The sequence below is a fragment of the Hippopotamus amphibius genome, chromosome 10 (genome assembly GCF_030028045.1).
Source record: "Hippopotamus amphibius kiboko isolate mHipAmp2 chromosome 10, mHipAmp2.hap2, whole genome shotgun sequence".
Taxonomy (NCBI): domain Eukaryota; kingdom Metazoa; phylum Chordata; class Mammalia; order Artiodactyla; family Hippopotamidae; genus Hippopotamus; species Hippopotamus amphibius.
In genome coordinates this window covers 96,815,534-96,827,978 of record NC_080195.1, presented here as the reverse complement: position 1 = coordinate 96,827,978, position 12,445 = coordinate 96,815,534, and the positions used below count along the sequence as shown (strand labels likewise).

Below are 12,445 nucleotides of genomic sequence, written 5' to 3'. Positions count from 1 at the left end.
ATCCATGTGAGAAAGCATATTTTAAAAATTGAAAGAAATTAACCTCCAGTAATTAGACAAAATGTTATTTTCCTAAACAACAGAGTAACAGAGATGAAATAGCAAGATTACAAGAAATGTAGATATATTAATATAAAACCTTATATGCTGTTGTATCTCATAATGCTTATAGGGTTCATACATTTGCTTGTGTTCATAACAGTTTTAACTGTAAATATTTTGCTCTCGTATTTTTGAGCATTCTCTAAGTATCATGCTAACCTGTTGGACGTTACCTTCTCTAAAAATAATTATTGTCCAGATGTTAATATTTAATATTAATGCAATTATTAATAAGTAGTACTTAAATAAGAGAGAATTAGTGTAAAAGAAAATGCAATCTGAACCTAAATACATTTTGATGACCTGACCCAGATATTGCTCAATCTTTTAGTTAATTACACTGATTATCATTAACTGCCCAGGTTGCTTTCTCTGAAGGTCTATTAGGAAGAATGGGTAATCATGTCAAGTTTCTGTTGCTCAGTTGTTCACGGTAGTTAGTTTTTTCTGGTTTTGTTTGTTTGCTTTTTTGTTTTACATTAAGTGTGACATGTCTGGATTCTGGTGTAGAGATATTTTTTCTTATTTCTTTTAATTTTCATTGATTTTCCATTTCCTCTACATTTTGTCAAGATCTAAATTATTTTTCAATAAGAGAAAATGACTATAAACCCATTTTCAATGAATGCATTTGGTGAGAAAAGGTCTCTAGTTAACAGAGAATCTTAACTGAGCCTGAGGTGACTTGGGAATATTCTCACACTCTTCCCCAACGTCTTGGCAGTTCCAGGTTCTATGACTCTTCAAGGCAGCTTAGCGTGGAAGCAGGGAGGAGTTCCAGCTGCTCATTTTTATTTCAACCACATTACTTTTATCTTTAACTCTTATTTTCATGTTTGGTTTTCAAATGAGTTTTATTCCTTTGACTAAACATGCAGTGTGAGTAAGAACCCCAAAATACTACACTCCGTTAAAATTACAATTCGGTTTGATCTCTAAACATAAAAGGCCCCAGGGCTCATCCCACCTTCTGTGGTAAATTGAGAACAAACTCTGATACTTCTGAAGATTGTCAAAGCTTTTCTCCCCTTCTCCTCATCCCTTTCAGTTGTTTCATTCCCACACTTTGCTCAGTGATTTTGGTGGCATATATAAGCGTAAATTTTATATATATATGAAGATATGAATATATACATGCTTTGATAGCTGTCTCCCACCCTAAACCATTTTGATTCAAAAATTATGAATATATAGACATATGTACCACATACTTATTAAAAATTATACAAACAACAGGATTTATTTTGTCAAACAGTAAAAAACAAATGAAAGCTAAATGAAAATTAAACTATCCTAATAATATTCTTGTTAATTGAAAATTATCTGTTATTTCTCAACAGGAAATATGAACTGATCAGGCCTATTGCCAGAGTTTATATTTCCTCCTTTCACCTCAGAGCTCTCGTCTCTCTTCAATTTTCTCAATTCTAGTTCATTATGTTTTCTTGATCCATCTTCTGAAAACTCTAGATTTCTCTATTTTTGTGTCCACAGTATAATAACTTCCTTGAACGGACCCTGTATTTGGATAGACAGAGACCAAAAAACAGAACAAAATGAAAACACAAGAAAAAAAAGCATTGTGCTATTTTGCTGTTAAAAGTGTAGCCTCTCTGGACGCGCGGTCGGTTGAGGCGGTGTATGCGCGGCATAACATGTCGGCGCCGCTGCCGGCCATCGTGCCCGCCGCCCGGAAGGCCATCGCCGCGGTGATTTTCCTTCATGGATTGGGAGACACAGGGCATGGGTGGGCAGAAGGCTTATGCAGGCATCAGAAGTGCCCACATCAAGTACATCTGCCCGCACGCACCGGTTATGCCTGTAACATTAAATATGAACATGGCCATGCCTTCTCGGTTTGACATTATTGGGCTTTCACCAGATTCACAGGAAGATGAAGCTGGAATTAAACAGGCAGCAGAAAGTGTAAAAGCTCTGATAGAGCAAGAGGTGAAGAATGGCATTCTTTCTAACAGAATTATTTTGGGAGGATTTTCTCAGGGAGGAGCTTTATCTTTGTACAAGGCGCTGAGCACACAGCAGAAGCTGGCCGCCCCTGCGGGGTTCCTTCCCACAGAGTCCTATCAGTGGCGTGAATAGAGACATTTCCATTCTTCAGTGCCACGGAGACTTGGATCCATTAGTTCCCCTAATGTTTGGTTCTCTTACTGCTGAAAGACTAAAGTCATTGGTAAATCCGGCCAATGTAACCTTCAAGACCTACGGAGGCATAGACATCAAGCAGTTCATTGATAAACTCCTACCTCCCATTGACTGACGTCACCAAGAGGCCTTGTGGAGACGTGTACGCCAGCATCCTGTGCCCCGTCTTGAAACCTCTCCTGTTTGCAGTGTTAAAATGTTTTGCAAATACACACCAATGACAGACTAAATAAATCTCCTCGTGGGAACTTTATGGTCTTTTCAGTTTCTATATATATATTTGTATGATATGATCCAGAATATACTAGTATTAAAGTAGGTGTAGCCGCTAGCTTTTCTCCCAAATGAGATTTAGCAAAATAATAAAATACTGCAACCAGATTCTGTATTACATCACTTGAAAATTATTAGTATGCTTAATGAAGACTTGTTCAGGTATAAAGAACAGTTAAGACATACATGGTTTATGCGTGCTGTGACTTAGACATGGACTTCTTCCCAAATTACTCGGTCACCATGCAGTATCTGTATTTTTGTGTGTGCTCATATATACTTAATGATTATAACCCGTAATAAGAATGTGTTATTGCATTATTCCTAATAATAGGGATAATGCTTCTCAGTGTCAATAGAGAGTAATCGTGCTCTCTTCAGTTAGTGGCCCTTTTATTTTGGGAACCAGGTTTCTCTTTCCTGAATATAATTTCTATTTAATATTGTTTTTTCCTCTCTAGAAAAGAAATGTGTTCCTTCTTCTTTTTTATCCTTCACAACAGACCAAATATTGCCTCCTTGCCATAGACATCTGCTGTCAGAGCGTGCTGTCATCTGACATTGAGTCACAGACATGGTGGCGTTGAAAATGTATTTACACTTGTAGAACAGAAACCAGACATCCCTTCAAAGTTGCTGCACTACTTCTTAAACTGGACTTTTGTCCACAGGTTAGGCCTGCAGAGTTACTAAAGTCTTCAGTCCAGGTAATGAGAATAATTGTGTGGTTGTATTTTTCTGTAGTTAACTGAAAGAATAATTAGGTCATATTCTGGTATGTTCTGAAATACTTAAGACTGATCTTAAAAACTGTAATTTCTAAGATAATTTGCTGTAAGATGTTTCTCCTGGTAGCATAGAGTTTTAGTTTACATATTTTGCACAAATGTTTGAAACCAACTGCTGTAGGAAATGAACAATCCACTCAAAAAATTTGCTTTACTTTTTCTGCCAGTGGACTTATTTGAAATTTTCACTGTAGTCAGAGAGGGTGTTTTTAAGTTAATTTTTTTTGCAAACATAACAGTAGCAATTATTTGATTTTAAATAGATTTTTCAGATTATTGGTTAAAATTATTTGAAAACAAATTTATGGGTATTAAAAGTTGGAACTCAATGCATATGGTGTAGCTACCACACAGTTTAATACGTAGCAAAAATGTATGCTTGGTATTTGTGAACCATTGTTAATTTTTCTGCTGACTAGGACACTGTTAGGAATGCATCTTTATCAATGGGTGCTACTTGATGACAGGAATGATTTGGTATGGACAGTATAGGATGTTAATAATGAAGCCATATATTTATGTCTGGATTTACAGTTCTTAAACAATCATTTACTGAGTCATTTTGTGTTTATCTTGAATAAAAAACTGTTGTTTCACTTACACAAATCAGCAAGATCTAATTTATGGCAAGAACTATTCCGTTGAAATATTGTGCTGTAACGTGGGAAAACGTAAATCTTTTTCACGGTTTCTATCAATGTGAAATAAAATTTAATTTTGACTTAAAAAAAAAAAGTAGCCTCTCTACTTTCTACTTCTCCAAACTTAGCAAAGTATTTGCAGAAGCTTCTCAATTACACATTTCTTTCATCTTTAAACATGGAAATTATCAAAATATCAGACATGATTTTCTCTATATATATCCTCAGGGTATTTTCCCACCATATGTCGATAAATTATGTGAAAAAAAATCATTGGAATCAAGTATTTTTATTCCAATACTTTTGTAAAGTGTAGACATGGAAATTTCAGATATGAAGCTATATCTAGAACTTTTCAATTCACTGTTTAAAAAATTATAGAGAATAAATTTCACATTTTTCTAAATATATTTATAGCAGTGTTGTCAACTCTGGGTTCTTTAAAAATATGTGTACAGAGCTTTACTCTGAGATATGATAATTTACTAATTTATCTCAGCTAGTGTGTATCCTAGGCATTAGCACTGGCCATTATTACAGACTCACAGGTGATTTCATTTTTCAGTATTGGAAACCACTATTTTACAGGTTGAGGAATTATAGAGATACACAGGTGTTTGTTACTCCAAAATGAACTTACTGAGAAAAAAATACAGATTGTCAAAATCATAAAGAATCATGGTTTTTTCTAATCATGTTATCATATAAATCTCATAAACGTTGCTATGTAAATGGAATTTATTTTTGTTTATTCATTAGAATATAGAAATAAAAGGCATCCAATTTGGAAGGGAAGAAGTAAAACTGTCACTATTTGCAGATGACATGATACTCTATATATAAAACACTAAAGTCTATACCAGAAAACTATTAGACTTAATAAATGAATTTAGTAAGTTGCAGGATATGGGATTAATATACAGAAATATGATGCTTTTCTATATACTAATAACCAACTATCAGAAAGAGAAAGCAAGGAAACAGTCCAGTTTAAAAAATCACATGAAAAAGAATAAATACCTCAGAATAAACTTACCCAAGGAAGTGAAAGACCTATATTCTAAAAACTATAAAACATTGATGAAGGAAATTAAAAGTGATACATAGAAATGGAAACATACTCCGTGTTCATGGATTTTAAAAATTAATATTATTAAAATGTGCATGTTACTCAAAGCAATCTACAGATTTAATGCAATTAATTTCTATAGAAGTTAATCTATGACAAAGCAGGCAAGAATACATAATGAAGAAAAGTCTCTTTAAAAAGTGGTGCTGGGAAGACTGGACAGTTACAAGTAAAAGAATGAAATTTCTACACTTTCTCACACCATATACAAAAATAAACTGAAAATGAATTAAAGACCTAAATGTAAGACCCGAAACCATGAAATTCCTAGAAAAGAACATAGGCACAATACTTTTTCATGTAATCTGTAGCAATATTTTTCAGATCTGTCTCCTCAGGCAAAAGAAACAAAAGCAAAAATAAACAAATGGTTGCTTCCTTGTCCTGGCTATTGTAAATAGTGCTGCAATGAACATAGAGGTGCATGTATCTTTTTGAATTATGGTTTTCTCAGGGTATATGCCCAGTAGTGGGATTGCTGGGTCATATGGTAGATCTATTTTTAATTTTTTAAGGAATCTCCATACTATTTTTCATAGTGGCTAGTGGGAAGCAACTGCATGACACAGGGAGATCAGCTCAATGATTGGTGATGACCTAGAGGGGTGGGAGGGAGACTCAATAGGGAGGGGATATGGGGATATATGTATAAATACAACTGATTCACTTTGTTGTACAGCAGAAACTAGTACAACAGTGTAAACCAATTATACTCCAATAAAGATCTGGAAAAAAAATAAAAATAAACAAATGGGACCTAATTAAAAGCTTCTGTACAGCAAAAGAAACCACAGGCAAAAGGAAAAGACAACCTACTGAATGGGAGAAATTTTTTTTCAAATGATATGTCATATAAGGGATTATATCCAAAATATATAAACAGCTCATACAATTCAATACCAAAAAACAACAAACTGATTAAGAAATGTGCAGAAGATCCGAATAGACATTTTTCCAAAAAAAGACATACAGATGGCCAATAGGCACATGAAAAGATGCTCAACATCACTAAACATCAGAGAAATGCAAAACAAAACCACATTGAAATATCACCTCACACACATCATAAAGGCTATCATAAAAAAGACTGCAATTATCAAATGTTGGCCAGGATGTGGATAAAAGGGAACACTAGTACATTGGTGGTGGAACTGTAAGTTGGTGCAACCACCATGGAAAACAGTATGGAGTTCCTCAAAAAACTAAAAATAGAACTACCGTATGAGCCAGCAATTCTACCCCTTGGTATATACCTGAGGAAAACAAAAACACTAATTTAAAAATATATATGCACTCCAATGTTCATAGCAGCTTATTTACAATAGCTTATTTGCAATAGCTTATTGACAAGTTATGGAACCAAGTGCCCATCAACATATAAATTGATGAAGAAGATTTATATACATACAATGAAATATTGCTCTGCTGTAAAAAAAAAAAAAAAAGTGGAATTTTTCCATTTGCAACAACATGGATGGACCTGGAATATGTTATGCTTAGTGAAATAAATCAGATGGAGAAAGACAGATACTATAAATTTTCATAATTAAAAACAAATAAAAGTTTCTTTAGTTAAAGATTAAGATAAACTTAAATCCATTTTGCTTTCTTCTTGCACCAATGGGGGAATTTTAGTCACATGAACCTGGGATCAGCTGAGTGATTACCTTATTTTACATGTGTTCCAGGCTTTTATTCTCTAAACTCCATTACCAAAAATGAAGTTCTGCTTTCATTTTCAACTATCACCTAGAGCAAGATTAGTCAATAATGTCTACCAAAAAGTATCTGTGCCAAAATTACCAGGAATTCCTCCTCCTGGGCTGTCACATTCTCTAGTACTGACTGAATTGCTCTGCCAGCGGGATCTCCAGCAAGACTTCAAACAATCCTGCTGTAGCCTCTGCTTCCTCCTCATAGAAGGGTACCATGCACTGATACCCTGCTGACTGATGAGCAGAAATGGACCTAGAATTTGAACAATTGCAATAATTTATTTTCTCCAAATTTTGCCCTCATCTTGTTCCTCTATTCCTGGTTTCCCAGATCCTCTTAGTTACACAAATTCTATTATAAGCAGCTAGGGTACTGTCTTGAAACTCTGTTTTGAAGTCTTCTTTTAAAATCAGTTTCTCTCTGTTTCTTTCTCTGTCTCCTCATCCCTTTTTTCCTGTCTCCTTGTCCTTCTGTGTCTCTAGCTCTATTTGTTTATCTTTATCACCTTCTGATTTTAAGTGACCATTACATATTAATTTATTTAATCCTTATAAAATAGCCTTGTGGTTGAATTAGAAATCAAGGATAAAAACTTAATAAATTTTTGCAGAGTCTCAATAATTGTTTCTAATTTAATTTTAACACTTAGGGGAGTATTGTCATTTAACATAGTCATATATTTGCCTGAATTTCTGTTTTGTCTTTCTTTATCTCTTCCACAAATTATTGTTATTTGGCTTTCTAAATGTATAAAATTGTCTATAATGATATCAACAATGAAGCAAGATCCCTTCACTAATCTTTCTTTGTTATTACCTGAGTTAAAAATAAAGGTTTAATCACAAGTGGAAAGAATATTTATTTGGTGTCCTCTAAAACTACTTTTTTTTCTAAAATATATAAGATGCAGAAATGAGAGGACAGGCAAAACAGAACTTGCTCTCAGACATACATATTTAAGTGACAAAGCATGGGTACTTTTTATCCAACATAATCTCCTGATGCTAAATTAGAGATTATAAGAAATAATAACACATATTTCTATCATGAAAAATTCTTCCACTTCCTGTTTTATGTTATGATTAAATTATTACATAGAAGATGTTAAAACCACTGGATCATCTGCCACTTTAGTATTGGTATATGCTCATCCTATTTTAAACCTTATATTTAAAAAAATTTTAATTTGGTCACTATATTGTTAATATACTGTTCATTTTTATATCTACCAATTATAAATGCCATGTGCATTTTTCAATGTTCTTTTTGAGTGGTTAAAATAAACTTTAAAGCTCAATTAATTTTTCAATTTATAAAATATAAAATTATTAGTATCTTACAATACCAATTAAAGTCAGATTTCTTTCAATTTACTGATGATCAGAAATGAAGATAATAGAATATCTTGGCAGAGTCTCAAATGTGTTCTTAGATGTTTTTCCACTTGTTATTTTTTCTGATCTAGTTGAGCAGCTCCTATTCCTAAAGGGAATTTGTAAATTGGGGAGTGGAGGGCAAGCAGAGACAGATGAGCATTTCACCAACAACTTCAGGCTGGTAGGAGTCTTTTCCTTTAGTTTTCAGTTTTCTGTTTCTGACAGATATTCTATGGAGTTTGTATTCTTGTATACTTGTGTTTATCTCCTTCTATTAACTTAAATTCTTGAATTTTATCTTTTATTTTTTGCTTTGTAACTAAAATTTCTATCTCTTAAATGAATGAAGAGTAATCAATAGCAAAAGTCCACCATATAGGAGTATTTAGTTCCATGAATGGCTGCTGCTGTAATGTGTTATCATTTCATTGAAGTTAGTAATTGGGAATATTTAATGTCAGAATGCACTATGGAATAGCGTCTCTTAATCCTTTTTGAATTCTTCATTTATTAAAAGAATTACTACTTTGTTTATAGACACTATGGGAAAGTTATTAAGAGCAATGACATGTTTATAAACCTTTCACTAATAGCAAAACACTATGCCAGTTTTTTATAAACTGAGAGTAAATATATGGAGTAAATCCCAAAGAAAGAGTTCATAACAAGTTAATATATTTAATAAAATACTTTTAGTTATTTTGTTTAAGGATATATATATATATAATACCATATATGGCAGAAAACTGCAGTATAGATCCTTTTGATTCACTGTTTTATTCCAGACATAATGTAATTCTTGATATATTTACGAAGTATGTGTGTATACAAATACTTATCATTAAAAAAAAAAACAACTTTGGAAGCATGTTATTCCTCTACTGAAATGTAACTTGATAGTAGCCATGGCTTACATCATTAAATTATCAGGTGATTCGCACCATATAGCACTAATGATTTTCTGTCCAAGAAATTACTCACTTCTCATTTTGTGAAAGTATTGATTAATAAACTACCTGACAGTTTTAAACAGTAGGAATTAGAAATTCAACATAAGTAAATCCTGCCTAATGTAATTATTTTAGATTTGTTGTACACTTTTCTAGGGTAAGAGTTTTATGCACATGTTAAAGGTTAAGTACACTACAAGCTTTAACCATAGTACTAAATCATTAAAACTCAATTTGTAATTTAAAAGAAAATACTGAAAAGTTTTGAAAGATCAGAGAATTTTTTTCTGGTTGTTTCATTTATGCTTGCATTTTAGCGATATAGAAATCAACCATTTTGCTGATTTCTCTAGTAAAGTGAATTGAAAGAAACAAATTGCAGAACTAGTTTATACGGGGACTAATATAAATCAACAGAAAGGGTACTTAATCAACAAACTCAGAAGGTCATCAGTTGATTCAGGTAGAAAGGAAAATCAAACTGGTTGCTGGATTTTAATGATTGTTTAAACTTGCCAATCACATTACTTAAACTTTTCAATAAACTGTTGCCTATATTGAATTCACATTTGTTACATTCTCTTGACATCATGCATGCTCTTAGGTAAGTATCACACAATATTTTTTTAAGTTCAGTGAGTTTAACTGAAATCTCCATTTTTCAAATGCTTCATAAAAAGATTTTAAAAGGAAAGAGAAACTGGAAATTTTTTTGCAATTTAAGAATTAAGGCTAGAGGGACTTTCCTGGTAGCACAATGGTAGCACATTGTCCACCTGACAATGCAGAGGACACAGATTCGATCCCTGGTCCAGGATGATCCCACATGCCTTGGAGCAACTAAGCCCATGCGCCACAACTACTGAGCCCACATGCCACAACTTCTGAAGCCCACGTGCCTATAACCCATTCTGCTCAACAAGAGAAGCTACCACAATAAGAAGCCCACACACTGCAGTGAAGAGTAGCCCCACTCTCCGCAACCAGAGACAGCCTACGTGCAGCAATGAAGACCCAATGCAGCCAATAAATTAATGAATTAATTAATTAAAAAAGAATTAAGGATAGAGAGAAGAATGATATTATAAGCTTAAAAATATGACAAAAAGTATGGCATATGGATAAAGTGTATTTAGAAGGCATTGCAGTCTTTAATGCATTTATTAAAAAATAAGAAAAGCTTATAATTAATGTTTTGATTTCCTGTTTCAAGATCCTAGGAAAAGAGTAGCAAATTAATCCTAAAGAATAAAGAAAGAACATAGTAAAGAGAGACACAGAAATCAAAAAAAAAATTTAAAAAAACAAAGAAAATATCAAAAGCTTGTTATTTGAAGAAAAGACAAAAAAAAAGTATACAAATTTAGACTTCTTAGAAAAACATAGAAAATGCACAATTTTCAAATATAAGGAATGAATAAGATGGTAACTAAAGAGCCTATTGATAAGATAAACATAATGGGATACTATTAATAGCTTTACACACATACATTTATAAATTTAGACAAACTGCATGAATTTCCAAAGTAAAACACTACTTATAAAAATTGATAAAAAACAGAGATTTTGACCTATATCTATTAAATTTATTGAACATACAATTAAAACTCCTTCCAGAAAGAACAAACTGGTCTGTTCACTATGTTTAATTAGTGAAATTTTGTAAACACATAAGGGAGAATTGATTACTGTAAGAAAGGAAATACAATATAATCAAACAATATTCAGAAATTAATGAAAACAAAAGGACACAAAATGTTTTTTTTTTAATTCGAGGATGGTGTAACATTTAACAACAAATTAAAATAAATTAACCATGTATTGAATACTGTAGAAAAATTATGTAATTTCACTTAAAAACTATTTGAGAAAGCAAGAAATCTTTCAATAAGTATTATGTGACATGGAGGTTTTCTATAGATTAACTTTTACATAATAAAAATGCTCTTTTTATATCTAGCTTGCTAAGATTTTTAAAAATCATGAATGGGCTGTTGGAGTTCCTCAAATACTCATCAAAAGATGAGAAAGAACACTTGAATCATTTCTATTAAGCACTACACACATTAGTAAAGGTATGCTTTACATTTCTAAATTATCAAGTAATTTGCACCGCAGACAATCATGAAGAAGTAGCAATTTGGAGGACTTTTGTTACCACCTATTAGGGCTTATTATAAAAGTTGTAGTAATTAACCCGCAGTGTGTTATCAGAACCAGGAGACACAAGTAGACCACTAGAAAATTACAGAGAGTCAAAAAACTGACCCATACATATAGCATCACTAGACTTTTTACACAAAGATGATATTTAATACAGTGGAAGACAGGTAGGTGTTCTTTTCAATTAATTGAATAAATTCAATTGGTTTAATCATGAAATTAAACATCTTGACTCACCTCATTCTATATACAAAAATTAATTTCACATAGATTGTTAAATATATTCCTGAACTTGATGCAGGTAAAAAATAGAGGTCAAAAATTAAAAAAGATTAATAAATTTGATTCAAAATAAAGAACTTATAATAAGACACCAAGACACCATTAGGAGAATGAAAATGCAACCCACCAAACAGAATAAAATACTTGCAACATATATCTGACAAAAGGTATACAGAGTATATAAAAGACTGAAAGACATCAATAAGAAAAAGATAGAAATGCAAAAAAATTAGGCAAAATGCTTAAAGAGGCTCTTCCAAAAAAGCATATATTAATAACCAATATATATTTATGAAATACTGATTTTTATCAGAAAGAAAAGAAAAAAAAAGCACATTGGCAAGCCATGACATATATACTAGGACAACTAAAATTTTAAAAGAACAGCAATATGAAGTTTAATAAGGATGTGGAATATCTGCAACACTCATGTATTGCTAAATGAGTGTGTAAATTGGCACAATCACATAGAACAATTTTCTAGACAAATTTTATTCTATTTTTATATGAAATGTTTTTATTAAAATGTCTATAGAACTTATTAATGCAATAACTTATTTAGCTAGTCATTAAAACCACCTATCTACATGGTGCATTATGTTATATGATTCATTTTGTTGTATCATTTTTAATTCCTAAAATAAATTCTGTTTTACTATGATGTAGAAGCATGCTTTATTTATCATGTTTCACTTTATTGCACTTTGAAGATACTGCATTTTTTAAAAATTGAAGTTTGTAGCCACTCTGTGTTGAGCAAGCTTATCAGCACCATCTTTCCAATAGTATCTGCACACTTTCTGTCTCTGTGTTATGTTTTGGTAATTCTTGCAATATTTTAACCTTTTTTACTGGTATTACA

The 12,445-nt window shown here is 32.2% G+C and overlaps 1 pseudogene; it reads left to right on the top strand.

Moving 5' to 3' along the window:
• Positions 1 to 1,781: 1,781 nt before the first annotated feature.
• LOC130830353 (acyl-protein thioesterase 1-like) lies at positions 1,782 to 2,380 on the top strand (annotated as a pseudogene).
• The last annotated feature ends 10,065 nt before the right edge of the window (positions 2,381 to 12,445 follow it).